A 16,008-nucleotide genomic window follows, 5' to 3' on the forward strand; every position below is an offset into this window, starting at 1 on the left:
AAGCATGCTTAAAGAGCAACACATCATGCTGCGATCTAAAGAAATTCAAGAACAGATGAGAAACAAAATAGTTGACATGTATCAGTCTGGAAAGGGTTATAAAGCCATTTCTAAAACTTTGGGACTCCAGCAAACCACAATCAGAGCCATTATTCACAAATGGAGAAAACTTGGAACAGTGGTGAACCTTCCCAGGAGTGCTGGGGCCTACCAAAATTACTCCAAGAGCGCAACGGCGACTCATCCAGGAGGTCATAAAATAACCCAGAACAACATCTAAAGAACTGCAGGCCTCACTTGCCTCAATTAAGGTCAGTGTTCATGATTCAACAATAAGAAAGAGACTGGGCAAAAACGGCATCCATGGGAGAGTTCCAAGGCAAAAGCCATAGCTGACCAAAAAGAACACAAAGGCTCGTCTCACATTTGCCAAACAAATATTTTGATTATCCCCAGGACTTTTGGGCAAATATTCTGTGGATGTGAGAAAAATTGAACTTTTTGGAAGGTGTGTGTGCTGTTACATCTGGCGTAAAACCAACACAACATTTCATAAAAAGAACATCATACCAACAGTCAAACATGGTGGTGGTAGTGTGATGGTGTCTGGCAATCAGTTTGTACCACACTTGGGTTATGCAGCAGGACAATGATCCCAAACACACCAGGAAGTCCACCTCTGAATGGCTCAAGGAAAACAAAATTAAGGTTTTGGAGTGGCCAAATGAAAGTCCGGACTTAAATCCGATTTAAATGCTGTGGCATGACCTTAAACAGTCCAGTCATGCTCGAAAACCCTCCAATGTGGCTGAATTAAAACAATACTGCAAAGAAGAGTGGGCCAAAATTCCTCCACAGCGATGTGAAAGACTCATTGCCAGTTATCGCAAACGCTTGATTGCAGTTGTTGCTGCAAAGTGTGGCACAACCAGTTATTAGATTTAGGGGGCAATTACTTTTTTCACATAGTGCCAGGCAGGTTTGGACAGCTTTTTCCCTTAATAAATGAAATCATTATTTCAAAACTGCATTTTGTATTTACTCAGTACATCTTTGTGTAATATAAAAATTTGTTTGATGATCTGAATCATTCAAATGTGACAAATATGCAAAAAAGTAAAAAAAAAAACAGGAAGGGGGCAAAAACTTTTTCACATCATTGTATGTGCCTTATATCTAGTCACTTATTTCTAAACTTCCTGTGATTTGTACAGCTTATGTAGGCATTTGATGTAGGTAGGATATCTATATTTTAGTATTCACGAGTTCGTCTGCCTATTCAGACCTGCTAGATAATGGTAAACGAACTTGGCTTGCTGTCCTCAAAGGAGGCTCAAACCCGAGGCACGGCTTGAGTTTCGAGTTAGAATCCCCCCTATGATTGTATGGTTTGAAGGAGAACTGAATGAAATAGAGGAGGAGAATGGGAGGCAGAGGGATGCCGGAAGAATTGTCGCTGGGACGGCACAATGACTGCTACTTATACACACTCGTAGTGATGATTGACAGAACTGAATGTTTAGGCTCCTCCCAAACCTACGTTTGGAACTTCATATAGTGGTCATCAGGTGTGTACGTGAAGCAAATATTTACTCTCAAAATTAAAACTACTTTGCTTGACTGAGAACCAGTCCATTTTCAGTTCCAATTTTTGCTCCAATTTGCTGTATCCCTATAGATTTACAAGCTTTAATTAAACTATCAGATATCTACATAACATGATTGGGATTGATAGGAAAAAGTTTTGAAGGAAAAAAATAAAAATAAAATAAATCTATATATTTTTTTTTTATTCTTGCCAGTTTCGAAACATATATTTAGTTATTTATTTTTTAACAAATTAATTTGCTTGAAAAATGGAACACAAAAATAACATATAGCCTATACCTGCTTGAGATAATTACAATATTGGTAGAAAGTCATCTACAAAGATGCTGAGTGTGGACCCAGTGAAGCAATGTATGCTGATCAATAATCACAACATGCACTGATGTTTTTTTCTTTTCTTTCTTTTTATCTCCTGAAAATAAAAGAGTGTCTCCAACAGCAGAATATCATCCTTTCCACAAGGTTGGCCATTTTCCGATTTAAGGTTTGCTTTCACGTTTACATTTTTCTTCCATTTGATATGCTTAGTTGTAGAAAAAAAGAAGCTGCAGGCGCAGTCGAAGAAAAGGGATCTTATCAAAGGACTCGGCTCCTTAAGAACAGTGCCAGGGGAAGAGGGGGAATTATGGATTTGATTCTTGTTGCATCGTCTTCAGAGAGTTTGAGGTCTTGTGCTTTGTGGAAGGCCTTGTGCTGAGAGTCATCTCGTCAACTGCCACCCTGATATCTGCAGCAAGAGAAAATAAGGAGAGTAAAAAGAAGGAAGAAGAGAGGAAGAGACATAGATGAGTAATTGTTTTTGTGTGGGACACAGGAGACACTCTATGAAGTGAGATTGCCAGTGATGTAAAATGAGTCATGGCTGTTTAGGTTTCCGTTTGTTCAGAAAAAAAAAAAAATTAGGGTAACCACCCTGTGAGTGTGAGTGGGCCATCATCCACACCAAGATTAGGAGCAACAGCAGTCACCGCTTGGGGTAACACCATTTTCAGATTCAATTAAATCCACACCACTGGAGAACACTCATAAGCATTGTGATTAATGGCCACTTCCTAAAATCCTTCACAAACACCTCTCAAACAATCACCATTGAGCTTAACCACTATGAATGCCAAAAGCAATCTACACGTGCATTATAATATTATTTTAAACATTATGTCCTACAAACATCTTTGTATTCATCCATTTAATATGGTACAATATTTTCTGGCATTTCTATTCTAATTTTAAGTGTTTTAACTTGTATTTCTTGATTAGTAATGGTCCAAAAACCCAATGAACTTATCACTACAGGATGTAACTTTAGCATCAGTTGTAGTTGGTTGGCGGATATTTCTTTCTGATATTGAATCATGTTCAAAATAAATCATACTGATTGAAAGTATCCAAAATTAACACTGAAAATTGAACACAGTGCCATTGGTGTCACTTAGTAAACAAAGAAGATGAGCAAACAATGTTTATAGTGTGTTTGGCCCATTCTCAATTTACCCTCCATTGGCAGATTCAGACCCTTAATTGAATGAAATGTATACGATTAGTCCAGTTTATCTTACCATTAGGCAATTTGAATAAATAAATAAATAAATATATAAACAAACTATGTATTTATATATTGAACAGAGTGCTAGTTTTGAAGCATAACTGCCACTAGTAGTTCAGAACAGTATTACAGTCTAAACACTGTATGCATGTGGGTGGGCCATTAAGCAAAAACTCTTATTTTTGCTCGGCATATACAGTAACTGCTTCTTTAATAAAACAAGCTTTCTGTGTACAAAAAAGTCCCATATGAATCAAACAAGTTGCAAGAGGGTTTGAATGCATGCAACACACACCGGTTTGTTAATCTCCCGTCTGGTTTGAACAGCCCCACATTATAAAAATCACCATCTGCTATATACACAGGGGTGCATGAGGGTGAATGAAATGTCACAGTTCCCTATCTCTCGGTCACTACGAGTTATGTCGTGACGACATTAGGGGATTCACTTGGGAGCCCCAATCATCTCTAACTTTAAGAGAAAACGCCAATGAAATTTGGCTAGTGGATTTTGCATACCTAAGCCACTCCCCGTGCATACGCGTATAAATAGGTGACAGTTGCATTCACTCCTTAGATTTTTGCTTCGGAGCCAAGTGGATGAACGTGCTTGATCTCCACTAATCCCATTTAATCTCTGGAACTGTTTTGGTTGGTGTTACGGTGCGAACAGCGGTGTCCCTGTCTGCAGTGATTCCCCTGGGCACTTCAACTGAAAGAACAAATTTCCTAAAAGTGCAAATCACGGACGGCTCGCGTCTTTTTAAAGATGCCGTTCCGTCCGTGTCCTCTTGGTTGTTTTCGCTACCTGTCTTCTGAGGATGGACACGATCGTTGTCTTCAGTGTCTGGGCATCCAACACGCTGAAGCTGCGTTCATGGATGACTCATGTGCCTGTTGTGGACGTATGAGCACGGCTTCGTTGCGATCTCGCCTCTCTTTTGTAAAATGCAGACGCCGCCACTTGGAGGAATCGTCCTCCTGTCCAAAGCCTGTAAGCCGACGGCTGCTCTCGTGGCCAAAGCTTACAGTGCTTCAGGCCAGGCAGCCTCTGCCCTGCATGCTATGGCTATCCTGCAGGTCCACCAAGCCAAGGCACTGTAACAAATGCACAAGGGTAGCACCGACCCGAGGTTGATGCAGGAGCGGTGACTGACTTCACCCTCTGGGCGACGAAAGTAACGGCACGGTCCCTCAGGATGGCGATGTCCACTCTGGTGGTCCAAGAGCGCCATCTCTGGCTCAACCTGGCAGAGATGAAGGACGTCGACAAAGCACGCTGTTCCAAACCCAAACAAAGACAAAGCCAGGCTGGGCTGTTCGGCGACACTGTCGAGGGCTTTGCCCAGCAGTTCTCGATAGTGCATAAACAGACCGAGGCGATCCAGAACATCTTGCATGATGCACCACCAGCCACCGTTGCCCCGCGGGCCAGGCCTCAATCTGCTCGTCGCCCTCCTGCTTCCTCCAGAACCGCTCTGCCCCACTCTGAATCAACACCTAGGTTGGCGAGATGAGGCAGGGGTTTTACAGCCCCTACTTCATCGTACGGGAAGTGGGCATCAGGATCCTCAACTATCTTGACGACTGGCTCATTATGGCCTGGTCACGAGAGCAGTTATGAGATCACAGGGACCTGGTGCTCCGGCACCTCAGCCAGTTGGGGCTTCAGGTCAACTGGGAAAAGAGCAAACTCTCCCCAGTGCAGAGGATGTCTTTTCTTGGTGTGGAGTTGGACTCGATGAGTATGATGGCACGTCTCATGAACGAGCATGCCCAATCAGTGCTGGACTGCCTGAGTTCCTTCAGAGGCAGGACGGTGGTTCAGCTGAAACATTTTTATAGGCTCCTGGGGCATATGGCATCTGCAGCTACGCTGCTCGGTTTGGTTCATATGAGACCACTTCAGCACTGGTTACACTCCCGAGTCCCGAGATGGGCATGGCGCCGCGGTACATATCGTGTGTCATATCACATCAAAGTGTCGCTGCTCTTTCAGCCCCTGGTCGGACCTTGCTTTTCTACGGGCCGGGGTGCCCTTAGAACAAGTGTCCCGGCATGTTGTCGTCACGACAGATGCCTCCAGTATGGGCTGGGGCGCTACATGCAACGGCCGGCAGCCTCGGGGCTCTGGACAGGGCCCCGACTGCTTTGGCACATCAACTGCCTAGAGATGTTGGCAGTGCAACTGGCCTTGCGGCAGTTCTGGCCACTGCTGCTAGGCAAGCATGTGTTGGTCTGCACGGACAACACTGCGGCTGTCTCGTACATCAACCGACAGGGAGGTCTACGATCACATCGCATGTCACATCTCGCCCGCCATCTCCTCCTCTGGAGTCAGACGCGGCTGAAGTCGCTGCGCGCCATCCACATTCCGGGGGAGCTCAATCGTGCAGCCAACACGCTCTCACGACAGCTCACATTCCCTGGAGAATGGCGACTCCATCCCGAGACAATCCGGCTGATCTGGAGTCGATTCGGGGAAGCCCATGTAGACCTGTTTGCTTCCCATGAGTCCTCCGACTGCCAGCTGTATTACTCCCTGACCGAGGCCCTCCTCGGCACGGACAGGCTGGCACACAGCTGGCCTTGGGCTCTACACAAGTATGCGTTTCCCCCAGTGAGCCTGCTTGCACAGACACTGTACAAGGTCAGGGAGGACGAGGAACAGGTCCTGCTTGTTGCGCTGTACTGGCCCACCCTGACCTGGTTTCCAGAACTCATGCCCCTTGCGACAGCCCCTCCCTGGTGCATCCCTCTGAGGAAGGACCTCCTTTCTCAGGGGCTCGGCACCATGTGGCACCTGTGTCCAGATCTGTGGACTTGAGTGGTCTGTCACAAGCCTTCCTCTCGCCGAGAAGACCCCCGGAGATGCACGACTGGAGTAGTGCTTTCTTTCCTGCAAGAAAGGTTAGAGCGTAGGCTGTCACCCTACACCTTGAAAGTGTATGTGGCTGCTATCGCAGCACATCATGATTCAGTGGACAGCCGGTCCCTGGGAAAGCACGATCTCATTGACAGACCCCCGGAGATGCACGACTGGAGTAGTGCTTTCTTTCCTGCAAGAAAGGTTGGAGCATAGGCTGTCCCCCTACACCTTGAAAGTGTATGTGGCTGCTATCGCAGCACATCACGATGCAGTGGACGGCCGGTCCCTGGGAAAGCACAATCTCATTGACAGGTTCCTGAGGGGAGCCAGAAGGTTAAATCCTCCTAGGCCACCCCTGGTGCCCTCCTGGGACCTCTCTATCGTCCTGGCTGGACTTCAGAGGGGTCCCTTTGAGCCGCTGGATTCAGTCGAACTTAAGTTCCTGTCTGCTAAGACAGCGATCCTGACCGTGCTCACTTCCATCAAGAGGGTCGGGGACCTCCAATCATTTTCAGTGAGCGAAGAGTGCCTTGTGTTCAGGCCGGACTACTCTCACGTTGTCCTGAGACCCCGGCCTGGATACGTGCCAAAGGTTGCCAACACACCTTTTCACGATCAGGTGGTGAACCTGCAAGCACTGCCCTCGGAGGAGGCAGATCCAGCCTTGGCGTTGCTGTGTCCCATAAGAGTGCTGCGCATATACGTGGACCACACCCGGAGTTTTAGAAGCTCTGAGCATCTCTTTGTCTGCTACGGAGGTCAGCAGAAAGGGAAGGTTGTCTCCAAGCAGAGGTTGGCCCACTGGATAGTGGATGTCATCGCCTTGGCGTACCAATCCCAAGGCGAGCCGTGCCCCCTGGGGGCGAGGGCTCACTCCACACTGAGTGTTGCCTCCTCCTATGCGTTGGCGCACGATGCCTCTCTGGCAGACATCTGTAGAGCTGCGGGCTAGGCGACACCGAACACCTTCGTAAGATTTTACAGTCTCTGCGTTGAGCCAGTTTCTTCCCATGTGTTAGGTAACAGGTAAGCATGGCCGGTGTGATGCTTGCTGCGCCATTCCCCCTCACCCAGGGATGCGAACGCCTTTTTCCTCCTCCAGCAAGTTCCCCGGACGGCGAACCCTGGTCGAGTATCCTTCAGCACCCCCGGCAGTCAGAATGGGTGGAGCAGTCTGACTCCAGGCCCAGTATTGGTATTAGCTTGCCCGGATCTCTGGTCAGCCCCTGTACTGGGCTAGGTGTCCATATGGCTTGATTCCCTGCGGGCAATCCCATATGTGTATTCTTCCATGGTAAGGTTCCCCTCTCGGTGAGCCCGTGTCTTCCCTTTGACAGATCATTCTGTCAGTCTCTGCTGGCAGTCATTCCATCCCTACTCTCAGGTAGGACCTGCCTCAGAGACCCATTCCATATGTAGTACTGCCCCAGGCCTGGGTCAGTTCATTTAGTGTCTCCACATGATACCTCCATGCGGGTAGGATTTGGCCTCCACTTCCCCACCTTTACTGCCGAGCTGTAACAACAAATAGGAAAGACTTGAAGCAAATCTTTCATTGAAGGTCGAAATCCCTTCTATTAAGACATTTCTGTGGTGAAAGGAACAGTGGCTTGCTATCACCAGCAGCGTTATACTCCCTTCTGGTCTCTGCGGGTACCAAGGGCAGCAAATTTGCACTGGGGCAGTGGGAAGGTTACAACTTTTGTGTGGTATTTGTCTGACACGCGGCTGCTTGTCAACGTTTGCAATGCCATAGGGTTGTGACGGGGTTCAGGTTGTGGCGCTTTCCATGGACCCCTAATTTCGTCACGACATAACTCGTAGTGACCAACAGATAGGGAACGTCTCGGTTATGTACGTAACCCTCGTTCCCTGATGGAGGGAACAGAGATGTTATGTCCCCATGCCACAACCTCATCCCGCTGCGAGGGCTCGGGACTGGGAGGTGTGCACGCCTCACGGCGGCCTGGGAAAGCATGGCCGTCAACTCTGGGTCCGATTCGGCGTTGGCGACAACACCCGAGGGGAGCAGCCCTGCCAAATCAAAATAACCCACCCCCCGATGCTGCTATTGACATCTGATTCTCTATCGGCGTGCTGAATGAAACGCTGGCCACGCCGTGAGACGGCAAAGCAGAATCACCGGGGAGCCGCACCGAGCAGCTGCTGCGGGAGAAGTGAGAGGTCCGCGGGGACTGGCCCGGTGGAGAGGCTCTCACTGTAGCCCTCAGATCGCCAAGATCACTAGCCGATGGTTCTCTGCTTGTGGCAGAGAAGCCAGCGTGGGTAGTGACAGAGGGAGCCCATCCCCGTGAGGAGAGAGAGGCAGCGCTGCCATGGTTACACGCTCACAGTGAATGCATAAACCATCCACGAATGCAGCTTCAGCGAGCTGGATGCCCAGACACTGAAGACAATGATCGTGGCTGTTGACAGAGGATAGGAAACGACTGCAACCAAGAGGACAGGGACGGAACGGCATCTTTAAAAAGACATGAGCCGTCCGTGATCAGAAACTGCTCGTTTAGATGAAGCACCCAGGGGAATCGCTGAATTAACAGCGCTGATTGTGCAGTAACGCCACCCAGAACAGCCTCTTTTTCCAGCAGCAGAGAGAATTTGCCTGGTGAATCTCGAACTGTGTTCATTAATTCGGCTCCGAAGCAAAAATCTGATGAGTGGATGCACCTGTCACCTATTTATACCCGTATGCACGGGGAGTGGCTCAGGTATGCAAAATCCACTAGCCAAATTTCATTGGCATTTTCTCTGAATGTCAGAGATGATTGGGGCTCCCAAGTGAATCCCCTAATGTCGTCATGACATAACGTCTCTGTTCCCTCCATCAGGGAACGAGGGTTACGTATGTAACCGAGACATTTTGCATTGTGCTTTAAAAATGGCAGCGGACAGCTTAGATTGATGCTTTAATTTCAAATATAAATATTATATTGTATTACAGTTTGTCAGTCTAAAATGGTAATTGTGCATTAACAGCTGTCAACCATGTTGGTATGCAAATGAGCTGTCTGAACTTATTTACAGAGCGCATTTTTTATTTTAGTCACGAATGCGCACTTGCGTACCACTTACATACACCATGCATCTAATACATCAGCATCCGCTGAGAGCTGTTTGCTACTGCTGCCTCTCTCTCATTCTGAATGTGGGTGTGTATGCCAAGCAACACAATCAAAATGTTCATTATAGTAATGTTGGTGTTGTTTGTGGTGTGTCTTAAGAGCCAATAAAATAGCAATAATGTGGAGTGTCTGCAAATCTGCAAAACAGAACATACCTTGAAATAAGTGACCAAAGTGTCAAATAACCAAATGTTAGTGTCATGGCAACTTTCTTTGGCTCACTGTGACTTCAAGTATTTATACAGAATCTTTTATTTCACATGGTGACAATTGACATATGTTCAACTTGTATGTTTTAGCCTGTAGATAATGTAACTTGCCAACTGTAACACCCACTAGCTAGAGTGCCCTCTGATGAAGATCATAGGGCACTCCAGCTAGTGGGTGTAACACTAACATGTGACATGTTGTCTCTCTTGTGTGCTTTACTTGAAGTCTGCTGCATGTGTCATACATGAAACAACTCATTTAAGATGCTCTTTATTGACAGCAACTTTGTTAACAAAGCTAACAAGAAAAAATACTTTCTTCTTCTTCTTCTTCTTCTTAAAATGTGAAGTGGTGAAACATGAATACCACAATGCAAATGTGTAGTTGGTGGTTGTCAGGATGTTGCAAACGAGTTCAGAATGGGTTCCAGCACCTCACTATGGTTGCTAATGCCCAGTTAAAAAGAACCCACAACCATGTCTCTAGAAATTATATTCTAGTCTCTAAATATGACTCGGGTCAATATTTCAATGCATCTTTAGAGCTTATTTATTTATTTTATCACCTGCAAAAAAATCATTATTCTTATTGCTTAGAAAAATAATAGCACACCACTCCTTATTAAGCCAAATTATTTGACAACTTATTGTTACGTATCACATAAAACTATGCTTAAGCAAACAATTTATTGGAGAATGAGTGAGTGAGTTATTTATTTATTGCTATTTGCATGCATCCATTCACAACTATTCCTCTCAGCTTCATTTTCCACCTTTGATTGATTGATTGATGAGTTTTCCCACAAAGCACTTGGGGATTTGATGTGGTTTCCCTCAAATTTTGTCTCAGACATCAGCAAAATTTAACCACCTACAATTGACAGCCTTTGCATAGGAGCCTGTTTATGGTGCCTAAAAATGCAGTTAGGCCACTCATTAGGATTTGAGACCATACCTGTCAACCCTCCCGTTTTTCCCTGAGATTCTCCCGTATTTTAACATTCAACCCCGCTATCATCTCGTTTAAATATTTTACCATATTTCTCCCGTATTTTGAATCTTTCTATAGAAAAATCCCATTGGGCATATTTTATAGCTATGTTTGCTACATTCGCCTCCGGTAAAACTCCCGTAATTTGTATGGCCCAAACCTCATTATATGAATAATCACGTCAACAAATTCCAAGGTTGCCCAGTTGCCAGATCTTGTATGATCTTGTATCCTTCTCACACAAGCGACACACAAATTTCAACCCATTTGTGCCCTCAACTTAGCAACCTACAACAGTGATGACTACCGCGGGAAGGAAAGGATCACTGGTAGAAATGGGACGGTAGGAGAAGACTCAGGTGGTGCTCCGGTGAAAAAAATATATATACATGCAAATTGAGATATATCTTACACTTCAAAAGGCTATGGTTTAATTGGTTAAATATGAGCGCTGCAAGTTGCAAAATCATGTGCTGCGCTGCTTTGTTTACTGCAGTTACCGGGGAAATGGCTATATTCCTGGCGAAAAGCCAAAGAATGAGGAGAGAATGAATTTGCATTTTTCAATAAGCCCTTCTGCTTTTTGTTTTAGGCCAAAGCCAAAAACGACCCTTATTTTTATGTAGATAACACACAGTTTGATATACACACAGTTTAAATAATTGTTTGATAATAACTGTTTAAATTAATATAATAAATTAATATAATAATAGTAATAATAATAATATAATATAATGATTTATACTTTTGCCCCGCCCCAACCCCTCTCAAGTATTTTGGGACCCAAATGTTGACAAGTATGTTTGAGACAAAGCACAGTAATAGACCATTATTTTGTTCAGTGAGAGTAGACAACGAGTTTCAAATGCACTTAAGAACCACAGAAGGTTATGTCTGTCCTTCTCTAACAGATGCACTATTATATCTGAGTGTCAAAGGTAACCAATAGTACTAATCACCCATGTAATCCACAGGGATCTGGTTAAATGTATCTCTTCAAAGTTAGAAACGAGCTGAGGTTAGGGAACTTATTTTAGCTCTAATGCTTTTATGACCATACATATCTCAGAGCAGCCCCAGATCTGAAATTGAATATGAGACATTCAGGATAGTTTCCATGTCCAGAATGTATTCATCTACAGAGGTATCTATGTAACACTGAACTCAGTTAGTGTCCTCTGTGACTACAAATTCAAGCTTTTCAAAGTGACCCATGGACAGGATATTACCATTAAAGTGGGAATTTTGTTTTTATCACTAGCAATGAAGAGTGCAGTGTAATGGAGGAGATGACTCTCTGAGAAGCTTCTAACCCAGGTGCTGGCATCTGAGCTTGCTGTCTCATCAATAATTGACAGCATCAAACCAATCAGAACAATTTGCTCTCCACAAAGCGAAGCGCTAGAGCAGGCTGGAGGTGCTTAATCATTAATGAGGCAATTAGCTAAAACTGTTACACCTGGCCTGAGTCGTTTGCAGAGTGGCCGCTTGTCTGACGCTATACCAGAGGACTCTGGGATATCAACTGACAGGAGTCCTAGCAGGGTCATCTATTGACAAGAAGAGTGGCACCTGATACCTCTACAAATCATTTCCCTTAACTCATGTGAATGCTTTTTACTAGATTTGGGAAGAGATACAGTCTTGCAGAGAAGATGATGCAGCTTGGTAGTGCCTTAAAATGAATCCAATGGAGGCACTATTTTTGTGGACAGACAACGCATTGATCTAAGACTGATGTAACTGCACTCAAACATGTAAACAAATTAAAAATATATATATTTTGAAGCCTGAAGCTCCAATTCAGATAGAGATGCAAGTTCTAAGAGGTCCTCTTGGAGAGATTCATTGACTGTCTATTTTGAATGACTGGATGGTTAATCAATTCTGCTTCCCTGACAGCTTTTTTTTTTTTTTTTTTTTTTTTTTTTTTCAAGTTTTTTTTTTTTTTTTTTTTTTTCTTTCTTTTCCTATTCATTGTGGGTTTATCAAAAGAAGACGGGAGAGAAAAAAATCTCATCTCCTGCTAATTTCATACCAGGGTATTTTAATTGTGCTTTTCTGAAATTGAATTAGGCATCAGCTGTCTTTTTCAGCATTATATAAGGTTGGTAGATTAGATTTTATCTGCTGCTATTTAGAAGAAGAGACACCGAGCTCCATTTATCTTCTAAAACATATCAACCTCAGAACAAGAATGTGCTCAGACTCCATTTTCTACCGGTGGATTGTTTTTTTAGTTGAGAAACTAGTTTTGATTCAAAAAGTCCTGTTGCTCAAATGGTTAAAAATGGCACTGACAATGCACAATGTTTGTCTGTCTTGCTGACACTTCAAAACAGTTTGCCCAATCCTGTTCCTGGAGATTAACCTCCCTGCAATGTTCAGCACCAAATATGATCAAACACAATGGAACCAGCTAATTAAGATCTTCAGGAGCACTTGATAATTACAGACCAGGGTTGGAGCTGATATCCGCAGATAGGTAGATCTCCAGGAACAAGATTGGGCACCCTTGCTTTGAAATATCTGACAAAGTATATAATGGTATATAAAAAGTATATATGATATTGGTAATGCATTACTTCTACAAGTAACGGTCCCTAACACTGACTTTTGGTCCTTTACTGTCTGCCAAATGCACATGGGTCATTCCACGAAATATCGGGGGAGGGGGGGATAAAAAAAAAAAATCCACTGTATTGTGCCATCTCAGGTTATGTAATTTATTATTTTATGACTATTTTTCTACTTCATGTTTTTCTATTTTTGTCAATCCTGTTACAGACATGTGTTACTATATACTATAATTTTATTGCAACTATGTGATAATTGTCACATATGTGAGCAGCATTTTAGTCTCTCTTTTCACTTGGATTGTTTCAAATTTTCGATTAAAATAAAATATATATATATTTGAGAGTGACCCAATGTAAATTAATAATAATAATAAAAAAAGAGTAACAGGGATGACATGACACATTCTTCAGCACACTGCACATATTTGTTTACATAATACTGTAAATTGTTACCATTTCAAATTGCATTATATTGTTTTGCACTTACTTGGCATAGTTGTAAGACAATAGTAAACAGTCAGCTTTTCAGTTAAAGTCAGTTCATTGCTGATTTAGCACATTACATTTCTAAGAGATCTAATGTTTAAAGATTATTGTAATTAGATAATGCGTTCCATCTGTTTGTCTGTGTTCCCTCACAGAACTTAAAATACACTAATCTGGTTCAATTATTAGGCAAGGAAGATCATCAGATCTTGGTTTTTCTGTGAACATCTGAAACCAGACCAAGATCTTGATGCTGAAATTTGGCTTGATTTTGTTGAACACTGCAAGACTGGGACGAGGATTTGCACCTTGCTGCTCTTGTTTTTAATTGAATTTACATGGATGCATTACTGACAATGAGTAATAGATTAGACTGATCATCCTATCACGGTCATTAACAACAATAGTAATAGTAACAATACCAACAATACTAACTAAAAATGTAACTGATGCTCATATGCCACCCACACTGAACGATATAGGCATTATCTCAATAATACACCCAGGGTGACCTTTAAACATGTTTGCGTTTTACACAGCCACCTAATATGTCATCCCTGTTACCCACATGTCAAAACCTGTTACTCTGAAAAGTAACGGCTCACAGTAATAGGTTTGACAATTTTGCTAATTTGCTAATCGACTGTCTGGAGAAAGCCATCGACTATCGGGTTGCCTGATGCCGTGGATAATGCTCGCGTTGCTATAACGATGAAGTGTGAGCACCGAGTCGTTTTTAGCTCAGGGCGTGCGAGATCGTAGGCGGAACTATATTCAACTCAGCCGTGCCTCTCTAATATGCATGTTATTGTGTGGGGAGAGCCTCGCTGGGCATGGTTATACTGAATGCTCTGTGGAATGAAGCTGTTAGCTTTCTCTCCCAGGGTGCTTCAGTAGTCTAGAGTGGTTACGGGGAATGTTGCTTCCTGTGTTTAGCCGGGTGATAAGTGAACAGTCTCTGCTCAGAGTGTAGCCATCTGTGGATGATTATGCTCCAGTTCAGGCTGTTATGCTTTGGAATATAGCAGTCTGAGGACAGCTATGTTCTAGCCAGGCGTTTATAAATGGGTTTAGTTCCCCTTGGGTACAAACTATCTCAGGTAAGCGCTGAAGGCTTGTTTGGCATCTGCTGTCTGAGGATAGCTGTTTTCCAGCTTGAAGACTGCTCCCCCTTGTGGGGTCTTTAAGTAGTGGTCTCCTTGAGCCCTTGCCTAGACTGCGCTGTCTCCCCTGTTCGGGTTTTAGGTAGATGGCCCACTTCATGGCCTGGGCGAACTTCAGCCTTGGTGCTCTCTCACCAGGTGGACAGGCATGCGCCTCAGCATGGCGTGATTGGATATCGTTCACCAAAGTGTCCACCAGGACACAGTGTTGAGTTCCCTAGAAGGGGAACGTCTTGGGTTACTCATGGTTCCCCGAGAAGGAACGAGATGCTGCATCCCTTTGCCATGCCTTCGGCCTGCCTGTTTATGTCTCCTCAGACAACTGAGTTGGTGACGTATTCAGCAGGTGCCCCTTTTATACTTTCAGGTACCCACCTATGATGTCATGGGCCAGATGGACCAATAGGATTGGAGTTGTTTTATGCATGCTTCAGGTCCCGGTCATGCAGGCAGCATTCCCCAAAGTGTCCACCAGGACGCAGCGTCTCGTTCCCTCTCGGGGAACCATGGTTACATGAGTAACCAGAGTTTTTTTTTTTTTTGCTGATTAGGTTAACAGGGCTGACATGAAATCAGGGGACACAATAACATTATTTATATTTTATGGAAAAAAAATGTAAATGAGAACAATATGCAAATGTTATTTTTATATAATATTGTCTTAATTTTGCAAATTAAACATCCTGCTTAAAAAGAAAAATCATATTGAGGGACAGGCCAAAAACCGTACCCTTATCAGCATAAATGCTATTTAAATTACACATAGCTATCTGAGGATGTCTATGTGCTAGCTCAGTGACTGCTCACCTTCCTAGGTTCCTTTTCTAAAATCCTGTATGGTATGGGTTACACGCTCGACTTTGTTCCCATTCTCTTAGCTGGTTCTGGCCCCGGTTCTCCTTGGACCCCACTCCACTTATGTATCTCTGGCGATACTTCTGAACAGGGCATCCTCTCGTTAAGAGAGTCATTCTTAGGTACATGGCTATCTGAGGATATCAATGTGCTAGCTTAGGGACTGCTCCCCCTTCTTGGGGTTTTAAGTAGCGGTCTCCCTAAGCCCTTGCCTAGACAGTGCTATCTCCCCTGCTAGGGTCATACGTAGATAGCCCACTCTCTGTGGTCTGTGCAGCTTCACAGGTAGGTTTACCAGGGGTTTTAGTTTTTGGTCCTGTAGCCCCTTCATAGGGATATAGCTATCTGTGGATAGCTATGTGACTGCTCCCCTTCCTAGGGTTTTTAAGTAGCGGTCTCCCTGAGCCCTAGCTTAGACAGTGCTATCTCCCCTGCGGGGTTTAAGTAGGTAGTCATTCCCTTGGTCTGGGCAGCTCTTTAGGAAGGTCCTTTTCATAAGACCCTTTGGATATAGCTATCTGCGGATAGCTGTGTCCTTGCTGGGATTGTTGGTGGCAATCTT

At 44.2% G+C, this 16,008-nt stretch overlaps 1 protein-coding gene across 2 annotated transcripts in view; it reads right to left on the reverse strand.

Moving 5' to 3' along the window:
• Window positions 1-2,079: 2,079 nt before the first annotated feature.
• Window positions 2,080-16,008, reverse strand: part of LOC107663990 (transcription factor Maf-like) — a 131,328-nt gene continuing 117,399 nt past the window's right edge. The window contains exons 1-2 of one of the 2 annotated variants that reach the window (XR_001631412.1): window positions 11,593-11,669; window positions 2,080-2,335 (exon numbers count right to left, since the gene is read on the reverse strand). The gene's annotated coding sequence lies outside the window, so the exon portion shown is untranslated. Of the gene's footprint in view, window positions 2,336-11,592; window positions 11,670-16,008 lie in introns of those variants that run through there. The other variant, XM_016454433.1, reaches the window with a different exon arrangement.

The sequence above is a fragment of the Sinocyclocheilus anshuiensis genome, unplaced genomic scaffold (assembly GCF_001515605.1).
Source record: "Sinocyclocheilus anshuiensis isolate Anshui unplaced genomic scaffold, SAMN03320099.WGS_v1.1 scaffold215, whole genome shotgun sequence".
In the NCBI taxonomy this organism is placed as follows: Eukaryota; Metazoa; Chordata; class Actinopteri; order Cypriniformes; family Cyprinidae; genus Sinocyclocheilus; species Sinocyclocheilus anshuiensis.